Genomic DNA, 18,574 nt, shown 5'->3' on the forward strand with positions numbered 1-18,574 from the left:
TATCTCGGTGAACAGAACCCAGGTGGTAATTAAGTTTCCTGCAGAACGTACTTGGAGGAACAAATAATCAGTATTTGTCAGTGAACGCTGAGAGGAAGAAGAGGAGGAAATGAGGAAAATGGAACATGAAGAGTTCTCAGAGCTCTGCCTATTTTCATGCCTGTGCACGTCTGCCCAATCAAGTTAGGAATAAGAATGATTTAAAATGAGACAGACCTTGTTTTAGATTTAATATCAGCCTTATAAAATTGAGTTTTCTTGTTATTGTGCAACAAAAACATTTGGGATTGTAACATTTGTAAGACTGTAAGAGTTCTCCTGCTTCATGATAAAATCTGAAAAGTAGAAATATCTGTGTGAAACAGGCTGAATTCTCTGTTTATTTTAGATGGTGTCAGATAAAATTCAGATTTCTGGATTTTCATTTTCACAAATTAAAATATGCATAAAACTAAACTCTTTAATTATGCACACACCTGAAGCTCCCCAGATATTTCTGCAGAATAATTGTGGAGCAGCTGCTGTTTTCCTCTTCTCTCTTTGTCTTGCTGTGAATTTTTTGAAAATTCTTTTCTACAACCTCCTCCACCCTCCACCTCCTCATCTCCTCTTCTCTTTCTTTATGATTAATTACCACCTCAGCCATCTGTCGCCACAGTAACAGGTTACAGCATCACGGACGGATCACAATGACCATCGATTGTGAGGTGTAATCACATGTAAACAAACCGCTCTGTAATTATTCGCTCAGTTACACTCCAGAGTGACTCACCACATGTTCAAGAGTGGGACTGTTTTTGTTTCTAAGTGACCAACTGGATCTGTGGGGTTTAATTAGTCTCAAAACCAGCACATGTATAAAAACCAGGCACATGCACCTGATGTGAGAAAACAGAGCAGTAATCTGTGAGTGTGAAAACCATCCTGTGAGGAGGCGACTCTGCTCCGCATGTACAAAAAAGACTTTGGAGACTTTGGAGGCTGGATGCAAAAAACAAAAGAAGAATATCAGACAGTTTTCGGCAGTTTTAAAGGAGGATTCCAACACATCATCATTATTATTATTATTGTTATTATTGCACCTCTACAAATTTGGCAGAGAAACAGATAAAAAAAAAATAACACCAGCAGCCAAGATATCACAACCTTTGACCAGTCAAGCAGCAAAGACACTGCATCCTACATCTCCCATAATGCAACTTGACTACTTTCAGTAGATCCAACACCCAACAGTTTCAAACTCCACAGCTTCAGGTTTGTAACACACACTAACACCTCGCTAACAGACCAACGTTTTCATTTGAAAACAGAATTTTCAAATGAAAATGATCCGACCACACAAACGTTTCAGAAACAGACAAATCCAGTGACTACTTTGTGTTCCGCCATCTTGTGTGTATTACTGCGGTGACAGACTGTGTCCTTCTCTCAGTGTCTGCTGGTTGTGTCTAGAAGGCAACCCTAAATGTGTGAGATTCTTCTGCTCATTCTGTACCTCTATGCATGTGAGTGTATTTATGGTCTTAGATGGGAGAAATCTTCATAAAGTAAAGTTTTGTGAACGTTGCAGTCCATTTTTTCCAAAGTTTGACTTGACTGTTTGAACAGCCGAACTTCAGAGGTTCTTCCCAACTTTCTAGACATTGTTGTCAAAAGTAACATGAGATAAAAAATAAAGGTAAAAGTAGAAAAAAGTAAACTTCTTATGACATTTGGCATTCATTCATTCACAGCACTGTGGGGAGACAAAACGGCTTGTTAACTTCACCCGATTTGTCTATCATTTCCGACCATATTAAGACTCCTGAAAGCACATATAATGTGGATATTCAGGTAAACTAGGCCTGCATGTGCCGGTGTAAAGAGGAAGCAGACTGTCTACCCTGCAATTGGTCACAGAAAATACCACAAAGGAGGCACATCAGCGATGGAAAGTGAAACCATTTCATTTCATTTTTGGGTGAACCATCCCTTTAAGAAGTCACAGTGGAACTGTTACTGAAGGAAAATGAACTTCTCACCAGCAGACACAGACAACAAGTTTGACAAAGCCTGTAATTCGTCATCCATGGTGGATTATGTGCTGGTATTCAAAGACGATGATGTTTGGTTTCTTCCAGAAAATGGTCACATGATTCGCCCGTCCAGACTGAAATACAATTCTGGTGTTTTCAAACTGAAACAGGGTCAGCAGCTTTTTCAAAGCCTTAATTTTAGGGGTTTGAAAATGACAGAGCAGAGTGGATGGTGAGTGTAAACTACAGCTGTATTAAAAGGCTGTTCTGTTGTGCATTTTTCCTTCACAACGTTAGAAAAATAGTTAAGATTGCTTTAAATTTCAAGGCAGCGCCCTGCAGTAGAGTTTTGAGCCCAACTCAAACTTTAAAAAGTTTTGCTAGCTAGTTGAGATAATTTACCTTTCTTCAAGATCAGTAGTTGGTAAAACTTTTTCAGAATTTAAGAATTTGAGTCGAGCTCAAAACTTAAAAATGTTTTGCATTTTGTTGCAACTTTTTCAGTTTTACAGTGCAGATGAGCTTCTGTGGTTTGATTATTGATTATTGGCCATGTTGTGATTTTGATAATATTTTGGTTAATTGTGTAGCCCTAGTGTAAACTAGGACATGGTGATATGGCTTAAAGGGACAGTTCACCTCAAAATAAAAAAAATTAAAAAAAACAGATTTCCCTGACCTGTCTTGCTGTTTATCCATTTAGATTTTTTGGTGTGAGGTGCAGAGTTTTGGAGATATCAGTCGCAGCGAGTCTGTCTTCTCTCCAGTATAATGGAACTAGATGGTACTCAGCTTTTCGAGCTCAAAGAGTCAAAAAATTACACATGAAAAATTCAAAAACCTACATCTATTTCCAAAAATCAGGAGCCAGTCACTCAAGATAATCCACAGATTTTATTATAAACTGTTTTATGTAGGAACTACTTTCTTCCCAGTTGAAAAGAAAGTAGTTCTGGTAGATTCTACTGCAGAAAATGTCTTTAAAGTCAAGAAAAGACATAATAACCATATGCAAAATCTGAGATGATATCACAATATCCATAAAATAGTGATAGTGCCCAGTTCTAATGTAACTGTAGGAAGTTATTAAAATTAAAACATATTTATGGATGCAGCCACAGAGCACCAGCCACAGGTGAAATAACCATGATGACATCACTAATGACATCATACAGGCAGTAGCAGTCCACGTGACATGGCGCTCCTTTAAAATCTAAACGATCAAATCAATAAAGGGCCTCAGAGATCCAGCACCAGTCGGGGTCCAGGCTCTCCTCGCTCTGATGCGGCTCTGACATGCATCACTGCTCCCCTCCACCAACAGCGATATTAACATAAAGTGCTGGAGGCGAGGTGTGACTCCGAGTCCTCAGGAATTCCAATCGCACACATGAGGGATTTCCGAGCGAACGTAAATGCCGTTTCTCATTTCCTAAATCTGATTTCACACTTCCTGGACGGGTTAAGTGTGGCGGCAGCGGGAGCCAAGTGCTACTACGACTGTTCCCTTCCAGCGCAGCTCTCTGGCACACCTTCTAACAACCGATGAATATTTAAACACGGCTCGGTGGAACATGCAGGGGAGAGCGTTCACCTCTGGTTATTAGAGAGAGGGAGGGACAGATTTTAAACACTTCCTACAGTTTCCTTTGGAGCTCTCCTCTATCATAAACAAACAACAACACAGAGAGTTAAACGCAGAGAGTCAAAAACACCCATGATGCATTTCTACTGCCAAATGGCAAACTATGCAGATTCTTTTGGGGGGGAAGGTAAGAATGAAAGGAAGCAGCAGCAGAGTGTCAAACAGCTGTTACAGTAAAACCCCTGAGATTAACTCTGTGTGTGTGTGTGTGTGTGTGTGTGTGTCTGAGCAGGTTACATGCACATGTTAATTTTCTAATGGTGACCAGGGACATTAATTGTTTTGGTATTCAATGCATTTTTCTACAAAGCTCTTGTTCTATTAAAAGTTGCTCTCATCAATATTTTTATGCATGAAATGATTGCGTGTCACGTCAAAGGCGTCGCCTTTCTCCAACGCAATTTTCAAATCACAGGCTGTGCAGTCTTTATTAAAGGTGAAATACCATTTTAAATTAAATATTGTGGTGCTGCAGAGTCGTCCTATATATGTTAATGTGATTACCTTAGAGAAATTGGATATTCTGCATTAGGCCATATTCTAAATGGAACATTTCCTAATTGACGTAAAATTCACTGACATTATTAAGGTTTTAGGAGAATTCTTTGAACATGTATACAGTGTTTTCACAAACTGTGACACACGGTCTCTTCAGCTCTGTGCAACTAGCCAACAGTTTGCCAGGCTGGAGTAGAAATGCATCCACAAAAAAACACCACATTTCTGATCAGGAGGAGAAACACACCTACTGACTGGGATGTCATCAAGTTTTCATATGTACAAATATCACAACAAGAAACCTTTTCAAGAGGGTTTTTGAACAAATGAAAGCAGGAGTCTGTTTTCACACAGTCGAAGAAATCAGCCACCAGTGGACAACTTAAGAAAAAATTGGCTCAAGTGACTCCAGCTGTTCTACTTAAATCGGTGCATGCACAGCTGTATGGAAACTAGAATATTAATTTTCATGAGTCAGGTAAACAGCCTAGCAAGAATATCGTCCTTTTCAGGAAAAGGGCAAAAAACAGTAGCTTTAGTGCGTGTACTCTACAGTAAATGTTTCCATCAGCAGCTGTAATAAACCCACTCTTAACAAACTGCTCAGCAGCACACAGCAGACAGACACACGTACAGACCAGCTAGTGAAGAAAAGAGACAACAAACAAACCCTTTAAAACGCTGAATCACACAATAACACAAACTGACTAACAGATTGAGGCGGCAGACCAGTAACTCCTGTGTCCTGTGAAGTAAAATGACTGATTTTACCAATGGAGTTTGGTTGCTTTGGACAGAGTGAGATTGTTTAACTTATTTAACTTCAGTTTCTCATCAGAAAAGTCTGTCTGACAGCGAGGTAAAGTGGTGAAAATATTATAAATATGGCCTACACTTAAATTGATATTGATTTTTCTGCTGACCCTGTCCACAGCAGTACATTGTTCAGCTTCCTACACTGGTACTCCTGCTGCTTCTCCATCTACTGTGCACTGACTATGAAGAAGTACTTCACACAACCACACTTCAAATAATCTGAACTATCCCTTCAATTAAATTCCCACCTTCCTTTCCATCTTTTCTTTCGGTTTCATATCACAAACTGTCCAACAGATCAGGGGAACATAATTCATTCATTTCTCTTTCCATTAAAGCAGAGGCAAAATGTTCCAAAATGAAATGATTGCTTCAGAGTTGCATTAATGGGAGCAGAACAAGACAAAAGCACGACAATCTGAACGGACTGAAATTAATAAATCAAGTGAAAAGAAGCCGAGCAGTGAGAGTGACTCGACTCTCTTCACGTACATTAGGCTTCATTTATTGTCCGAGCTACTAAAGTGCAGATAATCTGTTTTCTCCATTTCCCCCCATGTGCATCTTTTTTTTTTATCCAAAAAACAACCAAATTAGACTCTACTATTGTTGCGTAGCAGCTTTTTATTTTTAGAGTGTGTGTGTTACTGTATAAGGAGGTAAAACAGTGAAGTACTGAGCTGATCTCAGTCCTGATAGCTCAGGAGTGCATCTACAGTCGAATAATGTTTTTTTTAGGAGCCGAGAGGAATTAGGTCGCCAATCATGACCATAAAATTTCTCAAACTTACAGCTTTCATGACAGAATTACACAATATGACAGAATTAAAGAATTCTTAGAGAGCTGCAAATATTAATCGATTAGTTGCCAGTTATTCTGACAACTGATCAAGAAAAAGTGTTCAAATTATATGATTTCTGCTTCATTATTGTGAATATTTTCTTGTTCTTTTACTCGTTTCTGACAGTAAACTGAATATCTTTGAGTTGGACAAAATAAAGACATGCAAGGACGTCATCTTGGACTCTGAGCAACATTTTTCACCATTTTATGGACCAAAAAACTAATCAAATAATCAAGAAAATGGTTGAAAGATTAATCTATAATAAAAATAATCTTTGCAGCTCTAGAGTGATTCAAAATGTTAACATTCACTCTAACTGTGCTGTATAAGCAAAAGCATGAGGTTTCGTGTGTGTGTGTGTGTGTGTGTGTGTGTGTTCGCTCTGAGGAGGGGGGTTTCTGAACATGGCTCAGCGGATAAGAATGTAGCTCAGTTAGACCACCTTATCCAACACACAGGTCACATGGACCTCGCCACACACACACACACACACACACACACACACACACACACACACACACACACACAAATGATCAGTGACATGCACATAATCCATCTGAAGCAGAATTACAGAGAGAACTGCAGAGATTTAAGATGCTTTGTGTTCAGATCAGAGTATTAAACACAAACCAGCTGCTTGTTTCTCCTCCACAGAGACAGAAAGTGAAAATCTTCCTCACCTGTGTGTGTGTAGTTGTGAAGGTTGTTACTTCCAGTGTTGTTGTGAGCTGTGAATCACTCCATATCCAAATCCAGAGAGGTTGTAAACCATCAAAAATCCATCCAGAAACAAGGAAAAAGCTCTGCAGGAGGAGGTGGCATTGCCTTTCAATCAATCCAGAAGGTGTGTTTCTGTGAGTGTGTGTGTGTGTGTCACATTAACAGCTCTGCCAAACTGTCCTCATGCACACACTAACACACACATGAAGAGAGAAGACAGAGAGAGGAGAGCCAGGTGCTGGATCAGGCACAGACACACTGCAGAGCTCCAGAGGAAGAGGCTGAGTCCGTGCACAGTTCAGCCCCAGGACGGTGCACCCTGCCTGGGCCGGAGGAGGGAGGGAGGACGGTGCTGCTGTCAGAACCCGTCTGTGGTTCTCAACAGTCCTTCGATCTGATCATTCATGAGCCGGTCGGTGTTCAGCTGTGAGGAGAACACACACTCTGCTCTCTCTGCTCAGCTCCTCCTGAAGAATGAGGCTGACTGCAGCAGCACCACCCCCGACCAGGGCAAACCCCGCCCTCCCACACCAGATCAGCCAATAGCAGAGGCTGCCTGCTCTCACTTCCTGCCCCCTTCCTATCTGTCTCGCTCTCTCTCTCCCTCTCTCTCTCACTCACACACACACACACACACACACACACACACACACCTCTTTCTCTCTCTCTGTGAGACAGTTTGGCGACACAGACAAAGGCTCAGCTTCACACCAGGAGCCAATCACAGATATTGAGGCTCTAATAGGAGCAGACACTCAGTGAGTCGGGCTCAGTCAGCTGGAGAAACACTTCTGTCCACATCTGACCGAGGAGCATTAAAGACATTTCACACACTTTAACATTTTAAACACAGAGTCACAATCTTGGGTCCAGTACCAAACTGTTCACTTTGATCAAAAATCAAACTGAAGTTTCATCAAGAACTAAAAGTAACTTTAGATTAAAAAGTGAAGAAATAATCAGAGTTTTTACTTCAGAGTAAAAAAGAACTGAAACTACACTGTAAAGTTTGGACAGAGATGTCTTTTTTGTAGTCTTTTAAAAACATAATATGGATTAAACTTTCTCTTTGTCTGCTCTAATGCACGCTGCAAATGTTAGCATGTCTGGCTAACTAATGCTAGCTTACTGGCTGCAATCAGGGTTAGGAGGGTTACTTGAAAAACGTATTGTAATAAGTGTTTTAATCAGGCTTGATGCTGATAAAAGTCTGTCCAAAACCGACCTGAACCCAACTACATTTTTCTTAACAAGCTTCCCTCTATGCACCTCACCACAACAACAAAATTAGGGAGAAAAATGAAAGTAAATAATTAATAATTAATAATTAGTAATTTAAAATAATAAGTAATTTAGATTACTTTCTGTTACTTTTGGATTACCTCAATATAAAATATGGTGAGATTGTTGAGCCTAATATAATGTTTTTAGGGCTGCAACTAAAGATTATTTTCATCATTGATTATTTTCTCAATTAATTGAAAATATTCACATTTAAGAAGCTGAAATCAGAGAATTTCTTTTTTTAATTTAAAAATTACTCGTCAATTTGTTTTGCAGCCAATATTTTGCTCTCACAAGAGCCACAAAACTCTATTTACAGAAACAGTCGTTTTATCATCCAACTCAAAAGACAGAGAAATTGATGAGAAAATATCAGGAGAGGAACGAGAGGGAGGTCAGACATCAGAGAAGCAGCTGGGAGAAACGGCACGTACAGAATATCTTCTGTCGAGTTTGAATGGTGTTGAAGTCAGGAAGCTCAAGTTTAACCAAGCAACAACGTTCATTTCTGCAGTCTAGTGCCAGGTTCCTGCAGTCAAAAAGAAGACAGTTTATTATCTCCCTGAAACCTTTCAATGAAAAGTTCCTGAAGTCTGAAAAGGTTTCCTTGCGCCGCCAAAGCACAAGGGCAGCCTGGACGCCACAGACGTCTGAAGGTGTCCTGTGGTATCTGACACCCTGTCGTTGTTATTTAAATACTTTTACTATGAAGCAGCATGAACAGGAAAGGTTTTCTTTCAGGGGTTTCATCAGCTGTAACGTAATGTGACTCACAGCTGAAAGTGAATTTGAAACGTTAAAATAAAGCAGATACCTGAAAGTACAAACAGATCGTGGTCAAGCTCGCTTTGGCTCCACTCCAAAGTCCATCCATCTCAGGCGCAGCTAGGCACAATAAAAGTGGTGATGGAAATGCAAATCTGTGCGGCACGGTTTGACTCGAGGCGGCCAAAAGTGCCGGTGGAAAAGCCCCAAAAGTCTCTCAGATCGTCACGCTGCCCATTTCAACTTCAAGAACTGACTGTTCACTTGCTGACATATATATCCCAGCCACTGATGCTCAGTGTTATTCACTTCTTGGAAATGAATGTAACATTGATAGATGCAAATGTCAAAGATCTTTTCTGTATCCATGCCTGAATCTTTAATTACTTTTTAAAAAGATGTTTCCATTTACTACATACCAACCTACTGTTAGTTTGTTTGCAGTTGAAACATGCAGCTTTAATTTCATGACTGAAATACCCTTTAATTTACCTCTGACAGCATGTTGACACAGTATAGTTAATTATTAACCCTCTAATATGATGTTTCACTTTACTGACCTACTTTGACAGTTCAACCCTGCAGGAAAAAAAGATGTAGACAATGCAACGTGCAAGTCTGCTTGTGGACTGAAATCAACTTCTGTTCTGCAGGTATACAATCTAAAACATTAGGTAGCCAGAGACAAGTTAACGTCACTGAGACTAACCATTTACTTTTCTTGTCTGTAAACATGAGTTTGCCAAGACAAACAGAAAACCTGCAGAAAACACCAGAATGTAGACAAGAAGTCCAAAGTCCGAGGACACCACAGAGCCAGCAGCTGCAGTCAGAGAGCAGATATCACACTGTAGCTGTGAGGTTTAGATAAATCTTCTCTCTATGAAGCACAGGGGGCATTAAGATCTTTCCATATTCAGTTTAAGATCAACATGGGAGCTCTTTCAGTTTTGAATAATCCTGTTTGTATGAAAAATGCATCAGAGCAAGAAAAGAAAGAGAAAAAAAGGCTGTTTTGTGTTATCAGTTTGGACCTTTGGGGGGTAGAACAGTTCCTGAGACTGTTTCTGAGAGAGAATAAATAAACAAGATCAGACAGAGAACGGCTTCACAGATAAAACTGTGAATAATGAAACCTACGAGGTTGCAGGACCGGACGAAACAACACAAGAAACTGAAAACTCAAGACGGAGAAAAGACTTTTAAAAGAGTCCTCTGCTGATTTAACACTCCCACTCAAAATCAATGCAACACAACCAGAGATATTTTCGTTTTTACTCCACCAGTTCTTCCTTCTGATCAAAACTTAGTGCATTTCCATGTTGGTTAGCGATTCAGATGTGTTATGCTAGTGGCTTGGGGCATGCAGCAGATATGAGGAGCAGACTTTGGCTGTAGTGACATCACTTGACTGTAGTGACATCACTTGACTGTAGTGACATCACTTGACTGTAGTGACTTCACTTGAGGACATCTTTCAGACTTCACACAGCGCCCTCTGGAGGCACTAAAGGATTCATACTATGTTCACATCTGCAGCAGAACTTCCCCACACCTGGAAACAGATGTTGGCACCATTCGACCACCACAGATAACACCGTGGTGATTCCAGCTCTGACACTGAGCTCTCTTGGTGAGGTCCATTTTGCACGTGTAAACAGTCCCTCCAGGATTTTTCAGGCTGTTTTGGGGATTGTTGTGGCTTAAAATGTCAGATTTCACAGCAACTTTTCTAAAAAATTGCAATGCACATTGCAATGTTTTTAAGTGTTCTTTGCAATGAAGCTGTGGGAGCTCGTGAAAATTTAAAAAAGAGCGGCAAATTTTGTTCTGCTGAGAATAAAACTGAATTTTGATCCGAGTCTTCTGAGTAACTTTACCTGAAAGGCTTGAGATTACAAAAAATTCTGACAAAATCTTCATTTGTGCATGAAGAAGTGCACCTGGGGGGGGGGGGGTATTCCACAAAGAAGCAAAATCTTTTTGGAGCTCAAGCTCAAGCAAGAGCAATGGAAACACTTCGGGTAAGTTAACGTTAAAAGGGACAGCGATGTTGGTGTTGATGACATATATTCTACTTTACTCTCCATCCATCAACCCCACAGAGGTTTTCTTCATGGTGGAAAGTTTGTGACCAGCAGTCACATGTCTGGCTGCAGAGGACTGTTAGGGATCAATCAGACATGAAAAGGATCATTTCCCAGGTTACATTTTTATGTCTGTAGCTCTCATATGTATGAATATCTGGACTGCATTACTGGAATTACTTTAGTTTCACTTTGCACACTTGGAATTAATTTGCGAAAATGGCAAATGGCATATGAAGCATATTGCTGCATTTCTGACTAATTTCTGTGAGTTAAAAAATAAAGAGAGATGTAGTCTGTGATATGTAGGTACACACTATAAACCCACTATGAAAACACCAGAATTTCTGTATACCCACTTAAATATATATATGTGATGATATGTTACAGTTTGTTAGAGGTGCATTAAGTAACCAAAACATTTGTTTAAGTTATTTAATGCACAAATCACAAATCAAACACACCAAAGATGTTGCAGGACCAACAGGTGTCTGTTGGGTTTGATAAAATGCTAAATTCTTAAATGTTCACTTCAAAGACAGCAGTGATGCAGGTTGCACTGCCACCTGGTTTGTTGCTTTTTGGTTGTGAGCTGAACTGTTGTACTGAGCTGCGTGTTTGTGCAAGAGAACTTGTGCAGAAATGCATGTGACCAGTTATAACTGTGCAGCTTGCTGACTCAGCCGCAGATAAGGCTGATCTGAGCCAATAATGCCGTACACACTGTGAAAACTACAGGTGTCGGTCGATCACAGACGCCAAATGACGGTCGAAACGGTGCATCAGCGCTCTGACGTCACCACATCATCACGGCATCTCAGCGGTCAGAACTGAGCAGCTGAGACGCCCACAGAGACAGACGAAGGTTCAGAGAGGCTTCGGCTGAAAAACAAAGGTTAAAAAAAAAGCAGCAAGAGCTGATAAAAGACAGAGAGACGGAGACGAAGGCAGCAGGAGGAGAGTTTACAAACTAGATTCAGGAGGAAGAGAAGGTGAAGCAGCACAAGAAGCAAAAAACCCGCAGATCATAAATAATTCAGAGACAAGTTGTTTTTATAAGAGCAGGAAAAAAAATCAGACGAGGACAACTTTCACTGAGCTGCAACTCAGAGAGCACAGACACACTTTTTAAAACACACACACACACACACACACACACACACACACACACAGATACACACACTGATACACAGAAATATTCAAGGTGAGGCTGAAGATCCAGAAGAGGCATCATATGCAAATGGCCCATATGTGCTGCCTGTCACAGCGGCAGTCTCACAGGTACTGTGGACACACAGTGAGGAGTGTGTGTGTGTGTGTGTGTGTGTGTGTGTGTGTGTGTGTGTGTGTGTGTGTGTGTGCGTGCATATGTGTGTGCATGTCTGTGTGTGTGTGTAGCAGCTGATAGTTGATACAGTGTGTTAGTTTTTGGGGTCAGAGGTCAGATAGGACGCCGAAAGGACAGCTGGATGACCGTCCTGAGGAGACTGTTACTGTACACCACACACACACACACACACACACACACACACACACACACACGTGTTTACAATATAATTAACCTTCTCTGACCCACCGTCTGCTTTCTGCAGTACTCCTCCTCTTTTCTTCCTCTTTTCCATTTAAAACTTTGGCAGTGTATCTTCTTGTTTACAGTTTTTTTGAAAGTTGTAATTATGATTTGAACAGATTTGTGGATTCAAGTCACAGATTTGATGACTTTAGACTGAACTTGACAAAATAAACTTATAATTTGACTTGGACTTTATGAGAACTTGAGCCTTTTGACTTGAATACCTGACCATGATACCTTTAGATTACTTATTTAAGAGCGTGTTCACCCTTAAAGGTCTGGTTCTTAAAGCAAAATTATTTATTTAAGGTTTGCACCTAAAAGTCGGATTCTTGATGCAAGATTAGACATCTAAGGGCATGTTCAACCTTAAAGGTCTGGTTTTTGAATTAAGATGAGTTATTTAAGGGTGTGTTCACACTTAAAGATCCGTTTCTCGACATGAGATTAGTTACTTAGGAGCATTTTCACAGTTGAAGGTCCGATTCCCAAAGCAAGATTCTTGAGACTTACTTGTGACTTACAAACACCAGACTCCTAAAAAGCAAAATAAAGTCAATAAATAAAAATTTAAAATAAAAACTCAATAAATAGTGACAGAACAGATTTTATCTGCTTCATCTTCAAAAGCCTAAAATAACAAACAGCGTGTCACTGTTTCTGCTTCTTGTCTGGTCAGCTAAGATGTCTCCAAGGTTACAGTTAAGTTTTCAACAACTCCGAGGACGACGAGCGGTCAGATGTCCCGCTGCAGCCTGAACACTGGTCACATGATCACAGTATATTTGTATGTGCGGAACAGACAGTGAGATGGCTGCTGCAGACAGACCTTTAATATTTGATGAGCTGCCAGATGGCACAGAAGAGCCTTTGATAACCATCTTTAATATAGGTAGTCAGGGTAACCTCTGTGTGTGTGTGTGTGTGTGTGTGTGTTTGTGTGTGTGTGTGCGTGCATGTGTGTGTGCGTGCGTGTGTGTGTGCGTGCGTGTGTGCGTGCATGTGTGTGTGCGTGCGTGTGTGTGTGCGTGCGTGCGTGCATGTGTGTGTGTGTGTGTGTGTGTGTGTGTGTGTGTGTGTGTGCATGTGTGTGTGCTTCGATGGTGGGGTTCTTGCGATCAAAGAGCCAAACTCTGATGGCAGACAAACGTCAAGAGCCAGACGAACACATCAATAATTCACCAAAGATGCACACACACACACACACACACACACACACACACACACACAGTAACTGCCAAGAGAGAGGAGTTAAGCTGAGACAAAGACTGAGGGGAGTTCGGATGTAAAATATGTCAGAAACAGACTGAATAGATTCTTTTGTTTTGTGTCAATATCTGCTCAAAATTCACATTATTCCAAAATAAATAACAGAATAAACAAAATATAAATATAAGAATGGTGAACTTGAAAATTTTTGAGCATTTTATGTCTATAGAGGAATAAAAAGTGACTGTCAGTCTGATTTTAGTCAAATAAAAATACTGTGAGCCTTTATAAAACTTTTTACTCTTAATTTAACCTGAATTTAAAGGAACATTATGTAACTATTCTACAATAACATAACAGCTTCAATATAGGGCAGTATGACCTAAATTTTATATCACTGTGTAATTTAAAGCATGGATGGTAAGGGCATACATCACACATACATCATACATCAACCTCTTATCTGAAGTTAGGTCACTGAGGTAACAGTGTCCATATTTTCTGTCCACATGACAGATTGTGTGTCAGTGGTACATAGTGTCTTTCAGACACTCTGTTTGCCACTTCATGCAGGTGCAGTGAGAAAAAAAGCTCTGAACTCGTGAGAGACTCTGACAACTGCCGACCAAAATTTCTGACATGTCAGAAATTCATCCAAACTTCTACTGGCTGTTTGAGAGCAGTTTCTCTGCCTTCACTCCCCACTGTACTCTGCAAAGCTCAATCTAAAATGAGCTAAGCAGCTCTGAAATCAGGTCAGAAACAGACTCAAATACAACCATCTATGTCCCCCTCTAGGCAGCATAAAAAGTTTAAGACAAAACAATGTTAAATCAGACGGTGGCTACAATACTAAAGATGGATAACAGAAGCCAGAGAGCTAAAATAAGCTAAGCACAAGGACAAAATTAAAATTTCAACCCATTTAAAATCTTTTTGCAAACATGCAGTTATTATTTTCCATCTCTGTCTGAATATCAGAGACAGACAGCAGAAAAAACGTTTTGTCTTCTGAATTAATGATTGCAAATTGAAGTGTGGAGATATGATGGAAGTGTGCATCAAATGGCCTTAAAAATAAAGAATATACAGATGACTCAGTCGACCGAGATGTTCTGCCAACTCTGAGATGCAGACTATAATAAATAGTGAGTGCTTTTAATTCAGCAACAAATCTCCACAGGCTGTGAGTCCAACATGTGGAGACGCCACGCTGATGAATTCATTTATAAAACATCTCAAATCATGAAATGAGGAGAAGGTGACAGCAGACAGGCCTCTCCTGGCTTCAGTCTCATCTTCTACACAAGAGCTTCAGCACGAGGCTTCAAAGATAGAAAATCATCAAACCAAACACCAGGATGACAGAAGACAACTTCTGTTGTCCTCCCCTGAGCTGTGACAGTGTCTGCTGGCTGTCTGCTAGATTTCTTTGCACTCATCGAGTTAAGGTAAAGGTAAAGTTAAACGTCAACTTTATTGTCAGATTTAGTCCCTGTCCACACCTACATAACTAACTAATTTGCAGTGTTTTCGTGTACAGACTATTTTTTGTGTAATCACACAGAGTACAGTTGACCCTTCGCTAAGCCTCACCTCCAGACAGCAACTGTCCAATCATAGGTTAGCAACCGTAACTAGGGCCTTCAAGGTTTCCATTTCTCTCCATGTTGAAGGTGAGCAGGAGGCTCTGAGAAGACGATACTCGATGTTTCATGACTCTGGACAGCAGCATCTCTTTTTGTGAAACACCAGAGCAGACATGTGGTGACTGGATTAAATTCTGTCTTCATCTGCTCTAACATAAGCTGCAAACGTTAGCATGTCTGGCTAACTAATGCTAGCTTTCTATCTGCAGTAACTTGACCTCCAGTCAAACTTGTCAGACCCTTGCTGGAATCCTGAAGCCCATCTGAACTCAAAACGTTTGGAACAGCCGCACAAATAAGGTGGAGCCCTCGGACAAAAGGGCAGCGCCTTTTCTTTAGGCCACAAGATCAATTTCTTTCCATCTGTAGTCTCATCAACAAGGCCCGAGACTCGTACTGACACTGACTCTTATCACGTCCCAAAGACATTACATGTGACATTAACAAGTCTACACATCCAACTTGACCTGTTCCATATTTTGACATGAATTTGTTAACAAAGAGTCTCTTGAGCCCACAAATGTGATGACAATGTTTGCGGTGTGTTTTGGAGGGATTACCTCCTGACTTCCTCTTCTGTCCGCAGGTCTCAGGTTGACTGACACCGTGTGAGGCAGCACTAATGAAATCAGGATAAAACAGGACGTCCTCGTCTTCGCTCTGATGGATTATCTCATTCTGCTGAAGAACAAGATCGAACTGCACCAAAAGGCCTCTTCTGAAAGAGGAAAATTAGTCCTGATGTCTGCACTGACAGGCTTTAACCAACTAAAGACAAACAATCTGAATCAGTTACAGCCTCCTCTGGACAGCTGTCTGTTTCTACAGACAGTTCATTTAGTTCATTCACTTGTCTGGCAGTTAAATGCTTGAAAGGATTTAATGTTAAACTCCTTTATAGATATTTAAAAAGAAAATTAATTAACAAATTCTGGTGTTTAATGCAGTGTTAAACAGCCAGACGGTGAACTGTAAATCCACCTGAGTGTTTAGTATTGACCATTAAACATTAGAGTTAAGCAATATGTTAAAATTTTCCAATTGGAATGAAATATTCTTACACTTACTGTATTTCCCTTATTAAACAGAAAAATACACCTGTACACCTTTTGAAGTCAAGTTTCTCTTTTTAACTGACTTACAATGAGCTTCACTGTCTTTTTAACTTATCGTAAAACTCCATCCAAACTTGACAGAAACTAAAATAAAACTCCCCAAAACCATCCATGTTAGTGTCTCCACTGTTCCAACAGTCACCAACTCTGCTTTGTTCAAAACAGTTTAGTGAGGTACTGTACATGTGAAAATATGCTGGTTCTACACACTGTTTTTTGTTGTTGTTGTTGTTGTTGTTTTTGTTGTTGTTGTTGTTGTTGTTGCTGGCTTCTTTGTGCTCCTCGTCAGATCACCCAACTCTATCAAAGAGCCGGTTTACAGCTGTACAGATGTTAGTCAGCTCATAGAAGGCTTCACTTCATTATGTGCAACATGGAGCAAATTTGTATCCACATCCCTCTTTCCATCTTCTTCTCTTTTTTTTGTCGTCTGTCAAAAACGTGAAAACAAGAGCACACGTATATGGATTAAACTCTTAAACAAACTTGTTAGATCCCACTGCATCTGCATTTGTTCTGTGAGGGTTTGAGGAGGAGGATGTGGGCTGATGAAGAATCAAAGTGGGTTGACGACGATGCATCTCTCTCTGGCTCGCTGTCTCAGGACTAAACCGGGTTAGCTTAGCTCTCTTCCTGTAGCAATCATGGTCCGGTTGGTCTGGCTGGGTGACCCGTTCCGAGGTCCTCTGTACTAATCGAGTCCCTGCGCTTCCTTTTCCCACGTTAATGAGTGTATTTCTGTCATCTGTCTTTTACAACAATTTCATTTAACAGACACTTGTATCCAAAGCGACATACATCTGAGAGTTGATACAATACAAGTAAGGATCTAGCCAGGAGAGAACAACATGACTAAGTACCATCTAGCAAAGTTTAAGTCTGATAGGACGTAGGTGCCTACAGGTCCTCCTGAATGAAAGTATTTCTGGACCCGTCCATCCACCTCACCTTCTCTGTGTACATTTATAAATGACACGCTGTCACTGTGTAAGTCTATGCAAGGTACATGGCATGAAATAACACGCAAAAAAGGTGTGATGATAACATGCAAAGTGACTTAAGACAGTGGCGTGTTACTCATAGGCCATTTGCAGAGACCAGGCTGGTGTAGGTGGGAGCACCAACAAGTGTGAATGAGTCTCAGTCCATGAGGTGTTTTCCATCTAAAATATGTGAAGACAATTAAAGAAAAAAAAGTGGATTATTAGGACTGGAATATCAGCATGTCCAAAGTTTAATTAGAGGCACTTCAAATGGAGGAAATATTTGAAATATCTGAGCAATAAAACATGAATATCCAGTGGGAAACATAAAATGGGATCAGAGGAAATGAACAATCTGCCTCTGACAGATGTGTTCTGCCCCCCCTCCTCCCATCCATCTCAACATGTCTTTCATTTTCTTTCTGCTTCATTTACAGGCAGATCCATATTCACAAATAATAACAAAAAAACTAAAACAGTTTGTTCCTGTTTCGGGTTTCCTTTCCTTAAGCAAGTGTTCAGAAAAGACAAGACATTAAAAGACCTCAAATATTGGGAGGATTTTAAAACCAAAGCGGGGGGTCTGGGGTTCCTCCCCCTGAAAAATTGAAGATCTGGCAGCTTTTAAGAATGAAAAACACATTTTTTGGCAAACAGACGCCTGCAGATGACCTACAACTGACACTGAAAGATGGAAAACTCAATGGAACCACAGCATTTAGCCTTTAATTGTCCAATTTCAAATGAGATCACAGCAACACAAAAAATGAATATTTAACTTCTTTCTCTTTTTTTTTTATCAGGCTTCTCATAGAAAAAAAATGTGCTCATTCCTTCAAAACTTTCTGTATGAAACAGGACTTCTCATTTCCAGGAAACTTCTTTCTCTCAGTACTTTCCATGTCTTTCACTGACAGTCGTGTCTAGGAGTGAAACCCAGGCCAACGAAAAATCTTGTGACAGTGACCATTTTAGCCCATTTTAGTCCAAACCACAACTTTTCTTTTCATGCATATAAATTTTGCAGGAGTTTTGCAAATGAAGGGCTCCCTTTGTGACACAACTCTGGCTCACTGAGGAGACAAAGGAGGATGAAGCACAAGTATGAAGAAATTAAAGAGACGATGCAGCCGTACAGCAGGTACGAGCAGCTCGCTTCATCTCAAACGACATTTGGTGAAGCTGTATTGTGGACGGAAACAGTAGACGTTTATGTTGTACAGAGACAGAAATATGTCATAAATTAGGAGGAAATATGGGAGAATTTTGTCCCCATAAGGAAACCGGGAGCTGGTATGTATGGATCTACATGCTAGAATCAGTTTATATAGAACGCAGCTGAAATCTCAGATTTTTTCTCTGACTGATTT

At 40.3% G+C, this 18,574-nt stretch overlaps 1 protein-coding gene across 1 annotated transcript in view; it reads right to left on the reverse strand.

Moving 5' to 3' along the window:
* The window catches only part of large2 (LARGE xylosyl- and glucuronyltransferase 2), a 111,513-nt gene extending 104,517 nt beyond the window's left edge, over positions 1-6,996 (reverse strand). The window contains exon 1 of the mRNA XM_084714556.1: positions 6,500-6,996. The gene's annotated coding sequence lies outside the window, so the exon portion shown is untranslated. The remainder of the gene's footprint in view (positions 1-6,499) is intronic.
* Between the last annotated feature and the right edge of the window lie 11,578 nt (positions 6,997-18,574).

This window comes from Lutjanus erythropterus, chromosome 1, assembly GCF_056507025.1.
Source record: "Lutjanus erythropterus isolate fLutEry1 chromosome 1, fLutEry1.hap2, whole genome shotgun sequence".
Taxonomy (NCBI): domain Eukaryota; kingdom Metazoa; phylum Chordata; class Actinopteri; order Lutjaniformes; family Lutjanidae; genus Lutjanus; species Lutjanus erythropterus.